The sequence below is a fragment of the Pteropus alecto genome, unplaced genomic scaffold (assembly GCF_000325575.1).
Source record: "Pteropus alecto unplaced genomic scaffold, ASM32557v1 scaffold389, whole genome shotgun sequence".
Taxonomy (NCBI): Eukaryota; Metazoa; Chordata; class Mammalia; order Chiroptera; family Pteropodidae; genus Pteropus; species Pteropus alecto.
The window spans coordinates 1,452,945-1,462,374 of record NW_006443569.1 but is presented as its reverse complement, the minus strand read 5'-3'; positions in this window follow the sequence as shown (position 1 = coordinate 1,462,374).

Sequence of the window (9,430 nt, the reverse complement as noted above, 5' to 3'; positions counted from 1 at the left end):
TAATATTATTAATATAGTGGTAGTGAAAGCAGTAGTGATACATCACCTCATGAACTGCAGGCTTGTTCGACAAGCATTATCATTTATTCAGCACAAACTCTGTGTACAGTATTATATTTGACCCACAAGAATGACAGTTAGTTGACATTTGATCCCTTATCCTTAAGCACTATGTGCCCTTCTTTTTCATGAGGAAGATTTCTACCTGTATCACTTTGCTAGAGCTGCCATAGCAAAGCAACACAGACTGGGTAGTATAAATAACAGAGTTTATTTACTCAGTTCTGGAGGCTAGAAGTCCAAGATTAAGGTGTTGGCAAGGTTGTTTCTTCTGAGGCCTCTCTCTTTGGCTTGTAGATGAGTGTCTTCTCCCTGTATGTTCACACGGTCTTCCCTCTGTGTGTCTGTGTTTTAATAATCTTCTCTTTTTATAAGGACACTGGTCATATAGGATTAGGGCTCACTATATAACCTCATTTTACCTTAATCAACACTTTAAAGGTCCCATTTTCAAAAACAGTTACCTTCTGAAGTAGTGGGGGTAAAGACTTCTGAATTTGGAGGGATAAGATTCAACCCAGACCACTCTCTCTCTCCTGTTATCTCCTTGTGATCACTTCAGTGTTTTTCAGCAAGAGCTAGGCACCAAACACATCTGCCTTGTTTACCTCTGAGTCTACAGCACTTAGCAAAGGTTCCCGTCATGTAGCAATGGTTCAATATGTATTTATTGAAAATATGAAAGTTTTGCAAATGTTTACTTGTGCCATCAGTATTATAAGATTAAAAATAGTAAAGCCTGAAAATCCTTTTTTGAAGTAACAATCATTTATTCTCATACAAAGTACCCCCAAAGTGTTAGAGACAAAAGATTATTACATGATGGAATTATTAAGCCTTAAACTATTGTCTTGGTGGTAACAAAATCAGTCTATGAACTTAATTTTTTAATGTCTTTTCTCTCATTTTAAAGATAAAAGAACTAAAGAAACTTTTAAAGTATCATTTTCAGAATTAGGTTTAGAACCAATTTACATTGTTTCTGAATAAAGTTTATTTAAACAGTGCCTTACATGGACTAAATAAAGCCTCTTACATTGATAAGTAATTTTGCATGTAAGTACACACTTTCACAATCCACAGCATGTGCAGATTAAAAAAAATGTTTTTTGGTCAAAATTTTTTCACATATGATTCAATTTCATATGTAAATGAACTCATTTAAAGCATAAGTGTTTTAAAAAGGAAATTAAACAAATCTGGTGAGTTTTTTCTTTTTCTCTCCCTCTCTCTAAATAGAAAAAAAAATAAAAGGATGCTTCTCAAGGCATACAGCAAAGTCAAGACATTTATATCTTCTGTTACATGAACTCATAAACATCTACATCAGCATCCAGAGTTCTATAGCCTGTGTAGTTAAACTGAAAGTCGTCTTCACACTGTATCTGGAAAGTGATTCATCAAAAGAAAAAGAATTCAAAACATAGCTGGCTTCTTAAAGGTCATGGACAAAAAAAAAAAATTCTTAAAAAAAAAAAAAACTTTGTTCTGAACAACACAAAACTGGCTGGAAGCTTTAAAAGTCCAAGATTTTTCTATGCTGATTTTAGACTTGTTGAACACCACAGAGCCCTAAAACACCTCCATTGGAAGCATCAGAAACAGAAATAGCATTGTGCCGGCCTCAATGGGCAGTCCTGTTTCACAGAGCAGCAGGCAGTCTCTTGTGCCACAATCAAGGGAAAAGCACAATTTTAGGAAATGCAAACAACCTGAAAACCCACTGACCTACAGATAACCTATTCAGCAACAATGAAACATGAAAAAAAGATTCCATTTGAAAATGTATAAGGGAAAAGAAGCTTGTAAAAGAAAATGCTTCCATATTTCAAAAACCTGGTTATTGAAATCTCGGATCCCTGCTTTACAGGTCTGCACTGGTTTGGAAGCTTTGTTTAGGTGATTTTCCTGCAATAAATAAGTAACTTTGAAGTGAAAACTTATACTGTGGCTCTGAAGTGAGGAAACACCCTCAGCACAGCTCAGAGTGGTGGGGCTTTAGCACACAAATGAGTAGTAAGTTCAGTTTCACCCCAAGTGCACAGAGGCTCCTCATCAAGATTGTTTGCTAAGTGACCAGCCCGGCATCCTAACAGGTCTGAGGAGCTACATCACTCGATTTTTATTAATGCATTTATTTAAAAATACAAAAATTGCTAAGGAAAAATGAACCTACAAAAGAATAATACTGAACACCACCTACTAAAATATAATAATAATAATAATAATAATGCCAAGAAAACTACTGTGGAGCCCAAGATAAGACATATCCTTAGAGAAAGAAGACAGCAGCAGTACCTTATGCATGCAGACCACAGAGGTGCAGATCCAGGCAAAAGAGGGGAAGAAAATTCAACTACATTCAACTATGTATGAAGTTCTCCTAGAACTCTCCCTCTGCTTTAGGGAAACGCTAATGGCCAGATGACCATTCATCTGAATTTCATTCAAACAAAAAGTATTTGAAAACCTTATTTTTACCTTCAAATTGTGATAACACCTATAAAAGCAGGAAACCTTTGATTTCTTTGTTTGGTTGGTTGGGTTTTTTTCCCCCCTCTTTGTCCCTGGGACAGAGGAAATACTTTCAAAAATAAGGAACTTAGCAAACTTTCATCAAGATATTAAAAACAAATTGAGGAGGGTGGTTCTGGGCCTTGGAATAACAACTCTGAGGAAACTGTGTTCTATCTAAATTAAAATGGGAAACAAAATTTTTGTAAAGAAGTCTTTTTACACGAGAGGAATTTGCAGTAAAAAAAAAAAAAAAAAGAGAGAGAGAGAGAAAATCAAGAGAACAGAGCAGACACTGGATAAATAATCATTGCTTGCATTAACAGGAGCCAAATACAGCAGGACAAAAGATGGAGCAACTTCTTCCAGGTTGTCAGTCTCTTGTATGGTAGAAACCCATCACCACTAACCCGTCATCTTACCAGGCATTCATCTCTGGAGGAATAGGAGTGGAAGACATGACCCAAGCTGGCAGCCAACCCAAGTACAGCCCAATGCACTGGGACCATTGTTAAGTGGGGACCCCTAGGGCTTGGATGCTCATTACCTCCCCCTCCCACTTCTAGAGGAAAAATCCTGAACTAGCCTACCGCCTATCCACACCTCACAAAGCTATGATCTGACTTCAGTCTTTAAAGGGTGGACCCTTAGGCATGCATTTTCTATTTTCAAAGAAAGATAAAAGACCATTTTATAATCTAGGAATTGCAAAAACAGAGACGTTCTGAATAACATTTTATGTGAGAAGCACTATCAAATTGGACAGGAGAAGAAGGGAGAATTTGTGCTCACCACAATAAACCAATGTTTATATCTGAATTGGTTAACATGTAATTATTGGACATTTTGTAATCAATACCTCATAAATATCAACAAGACTTACTATAAGATTCACTTTTATAAACTTCAACCTATCGTGCCAACTCTTCTTTAATGTGCCAGAGGGCCTTAGGTGTTGGAAAGCCAAGCTTAATAATAGAAAATCCGATCACTCTGTGCTTTCATTACCATCAATTCTAAAATTAGGGTTCTTTTACTCACAGGCAAATTATTAGTTTTAGGTCCTAGTCTATTTGAAAGCTTTCTGGCCTCACCAAAAACACACACACACATAAAGACTAAGAAACACTTCATCACAAATTTCCAGTCTTTCCTCCTCTGCCTGTCTTTCAAGTTATATTTTCTTCATTCATTCAAATAAAATTTCCAAAATTTCACAGATCCCATGTTGGGGACAGGGAGCAAGAGGGAAGATAGAAGTCATCAGGCTTTCTCAGAGATCTAAGAATCTAGCTCTTCTTTTGTCACCCTCTTAGATTAGAATCACACAGCTTCTCCTAAGAAATGCCTTGCACTACAGCCAAAACTGAAGAATGGGTGTCTGAACCAGGTTATTTGTAATCCAACTGCATCTCGTTCTAATAATCCTGAGGAGGCAGGAGAGGACATGACTCGGGCAATGAAAAAGAGGCCGCACTGAAGACAGAGGAAAGGCCAGGGAATGTTTTGTAGTAAGGATTATAATAAAACATTTGGGCATGGAAGGCTAGTTGGGCAGCCTCGGGGTATACTGCTAATAAACTGCTGGCTAATCTGCTGTTTTTAAGTGCCATAGACCTATGATGTCAGAATCCATTATGTACATAGGGTCTATTTACTGCCTAATAAACTTGTAGACAAGGAAAATGTTGGTGAAAGAATGGTTTCTAAAGCTAAAATTCAATCGCTCATTCATTAGCTCGCATAAGATCATCAAGTCTATCTCTAAGGATTTCTCCTGAGAAAAGCAAAGTCCTGTATCCTGAATAGTAAAAACCTTCCTGCCCTCATTCCATTTTGAATATTTATGCTACATCTGAGCCACGGTTAAGTCAGAGTGTGTATCTCCAAGAAAAAGATGCTTATCCATGTCTCAGTGCCTCCAGTCAGCAGACACTCAACATGGCTAAAGTGAGAAAAGGGGAGGGAGGAGAGACAATTGGAAGAGAGGAAAAGGATTGAAAACAGAAAATTGCCACATTCAGTCCTCTTGCCTCGGGGAGCAGATAGCTCACATCAAAGCCAATTCTTTAAAACTTGGTTTAGACTGATAATATTTATTTGGACCCACCATGTGCTAAATGCTGCACTGCTGCTAGAGACACAGTACCCCAAACTGTGCTTAATCCATAATAGGCACTCCAAAATATTTGCTGAGTGAATGATGAGCAAGATAGATATCTTCTCTATTCTCCAGCCTACAGGTGATAAATCCAAATGCCACCCTTCTGGGAGAAAATGTATGTGCCTTTCCCTATCCCAATGAAGAAGCTATGTTATTGCAGAAGCTTTAGGAAGTGTCCCCTAGTCCAGGGGTCCCCAACCTCTGGCCCTTGGACAGGTAGTGGTCCCTGGCTCTTAGGACCGGGGCCACATAGCAGGAGGTGAGTGGCAGGCAAGTGAGTGAAGCTTCATCAGTATTTTGCAGCTGCTCCCCAGCACTAGCATCACCACCTCAGCTCCACCTCAGATCACCAGGCATTAGATTCTCATAGGAGCACCTGTCTCTGGTGCCAAAAAGTGGTCCCTGGGGACTGCTGCCCTAGCCCACTGAAAATATTGTCAATTTACTGAACCAACACCCTATTACTGAATTTTTCCCCTTTATATGAGAAGTAGATTTCTTCATATTCAATATATATTTCTGATTTTTTTTAAGTTATAAAATAAGGAAGAATTCTCGTTTAAGCAGCCAGCAGCAGGACCTAGTCATCAGGGCAGAAAGCAGAGAAGCAGGACAGGACCACAGAGAAACAACAGTTGATTTTTACCGGCCCGGGTTGCAAAACCAAGGCTGAATTGCAGCCCCCAAACCCCAACTTAGAGGAGCCCTCACCCATATCCTCTGAGACCGAACACCACGAAGCCCTGGGGAATCTGAGCAAACACTACCGAAATTGTCTCTAATATTGACAGGGACTGAGACTGAGAGCAGTGAGTGTGATTAAACATCTATAACAACAACAAAAAAAAAGCCTTATTAAGGCTTTATATAAAGCAGAGATCCAAGAGGCTTAGACGCCACCTACTGGAAACCAAAAGAAAAACTTCTTTGCAACAGGCTAAAGAGAGACCTTTATATAATAAATCTTCTTTCTGGGGAAAAAAGCTGAACATACTGCCATTAATGCCCAGGTGGAGAAATAGTCCATTAAACACCATGAACAACCAAGGTGACAAGGCATCTCAGAAAGAAAGAGAAAAATCTCCAGAAAATAAGCTTACAGACATAGAAATATGCGACTTAAATGACAGAGAATTCAGAATGGTACATCTGAAAAAACTCATAGCTTCAAAACAATTCATGTTAACAATTCCAGGGATTGAAAAAACAACTAGATTAGCAGAATGAGATGTTTAACAAGGAGAATGAAACCCTCAAAAGAAACCAAATAAAACTTCTGGAAATGAAGAACACAATGCGAGAGTTGAAAAATGAAATAGCAAGCTTGGGAAACAGAGTCGACCAAATGGAGGAAAGGATCAGTGATATCGAAGACAGAAATCTAGAAATAAATCAGAAGGAAAGAAGAGAAATCAAAGAATGAAAAATAATGAAAGAGAAATTCAAGAACTAGCTGATACCATCAGGAGAGGAAACATAAGAATAATGGGAAATGGAAGAGAAGGAAAAGGAACAGAGATTAGAAAGCATTTTCAGACAAATAATTAATGAATTTTTCCCAAATCTAAGGAATGAGCTGGAGCTTGGAATTCAAGAAGTCAACAGAACACTCAATTATCTCAACCCAAAAAGGCCTTCACCAAGACACATTGTATTAAAGTTATCAAAAATCAACAACAAAGATAGCAGGGCAGCCAGGGAAAAGAAAAGGGTAACTTATAAAGGAAAACCTTTTAGATTATCACTGGACTTCTTAGCACAGACCTTATAAGCCATAAAAGAATGGAATCAAATATTTAAACTATTAAGTGAAAGGAACTACCAGCCAAGAATAATGTATCCAGCTAAGCTCTCCTTTAGTTATGAAGGAGAAATCAAGACCTTAACAGACCTACAAAAATTGAGGGAATTCTCCACTACAAGGCCTGCACTACAGGAAATACTGAAAGGTGTCAGCTCATCTAAAACAAAATAACAAAACAAAAAAAAATAAAAAAAACTTAAGAGTAAAGTGACTATTAGGCAAACAGAAGCAGAAGAGTGCAACCCTTACTAAAAACAGTGCATTATAAGCTTAAATAATAAGAGAATTGCTATAGCAAGGTAGTAATGAACATTCAGCATACATAGGGACAAACTGAGATAACAATGACTGAAAAGGGGGGATTCAAAGATCCAAACTTGCAAAGAGGAAAAGAGATAAGACACATTCAGAAGAAAATGGATGACTGTATACATATAACTATCCTTTTCATATTCATAATAGTAACCACACACCAGAGATTCAGAATTGAAGTATATAACATAAAACAAGAAGAACCAGAGGCAAAACCCATAAAAGCTAACCAAAAATAAAGAAAACAGAAACACAAGGACAAGGAAGCAATGGAAACACCGAGCTACCAGAAAGCAAAAGATAAAATGGCTATAAGGCCTCGTATCTCAATAATCACCCTAAATGTAAATGGACTGAACTCACCCATCAAAAGGCACAGAGTTTCAGAATGGATCAAAAAATAAAACCCAACCATATGCTGCCTCCAGGAGACACATCTCAGCTCCAAAGACAAATATAGACCCAAAGTGAGGAGTGCAACCCTTACTAAGAACAGGGCATTATAAGCTTAAATAATAAGAGAATTGCTATAGCAAGATAGTAATGAACGTTCAGTATATATAGGGACAAATTGAGATAACAATGACTGAAAAGGGGGGATTCAAAGCTCCATATACACAAAGAGAAATGGAGATAAGGCACGTGCAGAAGAAAAGGGAACACTGTGTGTGTGTGTGTGTGTGTGTGTGTGTAACTATCCTTTACATATTCATAATGGTAACCACACACCAAAGATTCAGAACTGACGTATATAATATAAAACAAGAAGAACCAGAGGCAAAACCCACAAAACCCAACCAAAATAAAGAAAACAGAAACACAAGGACAAGGAAGCAATGGAAACACCAGGTATCAGAAAGCAAAAGATAAAAAGGCTATAAAAAGACTTCATATTTCAATAATCACTCTAAATGTAAATGAACTGAACTCACCAATAAAAAAGCATAGAGTTGCAGAATGGATCAAAAAACAAAACTCAACCACATGCTGCCTTCAGGAGACACATCTCAGCTCCAAAGACAAATATAGACTCAAAGTGAAAGGGTGGAAAATGACGTTTCAAGCAAATGGCATTTAGAGAAAAGAGGGAGTAGTGGTACTAATATTGGACGTAATAGAATTCAAAATAAAAAGGTAAAGAAACATACGAGGGACACTTCATAATGATAAAGGGAATCATGCACCAAGAAGACATAACATTTATTAATATCTATGCTCCCAATTAGAGCGCCCCAAAATATATAAAGCAATTATTAACAGAATTAAAGAGAGAAACAGACCAAAACATTATCATAGTAGGGGACCTAAATACCCCACTGTCAGATATGGACAGATCATCCAAACAGAAAATCAATATGGAAATCACATCCGTAAATGACACATTAGACCACTTGGACATAACTGACATTTACAGAGCCTTCCATCTCAAAACAGCTGCTTATACATTCTTCTCTAGTGCACATGGAACATTCTCAAGAATCAACCACACACTGGGACACAGAGTTTGCCTTAACAAGTATAAGAGGGTTGAAATCATATCAACCATATTCTCTGATCATAATGCTTTGAAACTAGAGATCAACAGCAGAAAGAAATCAGGAAGAACCACAAATACATGGAAATTAAATAATATGCTACTGAAAAATAACTGGGTCAGGAAAGAAGTAAAAAGAGAGATCAAGAGATACATAGAAACAAATGATAATGATAGCACAACATATCACAACTTTTGCGACACAGCAAAAACAGTCATAAGAGGAAAGTTCATATCATTACAGGCATATCTCCAAAAACAGGAATGAGCCCAAATAAACAACCTAACATTTCATCTTAAAAAACTAGAAAAAGAAGAACAAATGAGGCCTAAAGTCAGCAGAAGGAAAGAAATCGTCAAAATTAAAGCAGAAATAAATGAAATTGAAAACAAACAAACAAACAAAAATAGAAAAAATAAACACAACGAGGAGCTGGTTCTTTGAGAAGTTTAATAAAATTGATAAATCCTTGGCTAGACTCACTAAAGAAAAAAGAGAAGACACGAATAAACAAAATCAGGGATTAAAGAGGGAAATTACGACTGACATTGCAAAAATAAAAAGGTCATGCAAGAATACTATAAAAAAGTATATAATAAAACATTTAATAACCTAGAAGAACTGGACCAGTACTAGAAAAATACAATCTTCCTTGACTGAATCAAGAAGATTTGGAAAATCTAAATAAACCAATCAGCAATATGGAAATTGAAACAATCATCAAAAACCTACCAAAAAGTAAAAGTCCAGGACCAGATGGCTTTACCAGTGAATTCTACCAAACATTCAAAGAAGTTTTAATACTTACTATTCTCAAATTCTGACAAAAAATCGAAGAGAAGGCAATACTTCCCAACTCATTTTATGAGGCTAATATTACTCTGATACCAAAAGATAACACAAAAAGAGAAAACTACAGACCAATATCTCTCATGAACGCAGATGCAAAAATCCTAAAAAAGATACTAGCAAACCGAATATAGCAACATATTAAAAAGATTATACACCACGATCAAGTAGGCCTCATCCCAGGGGCACAGG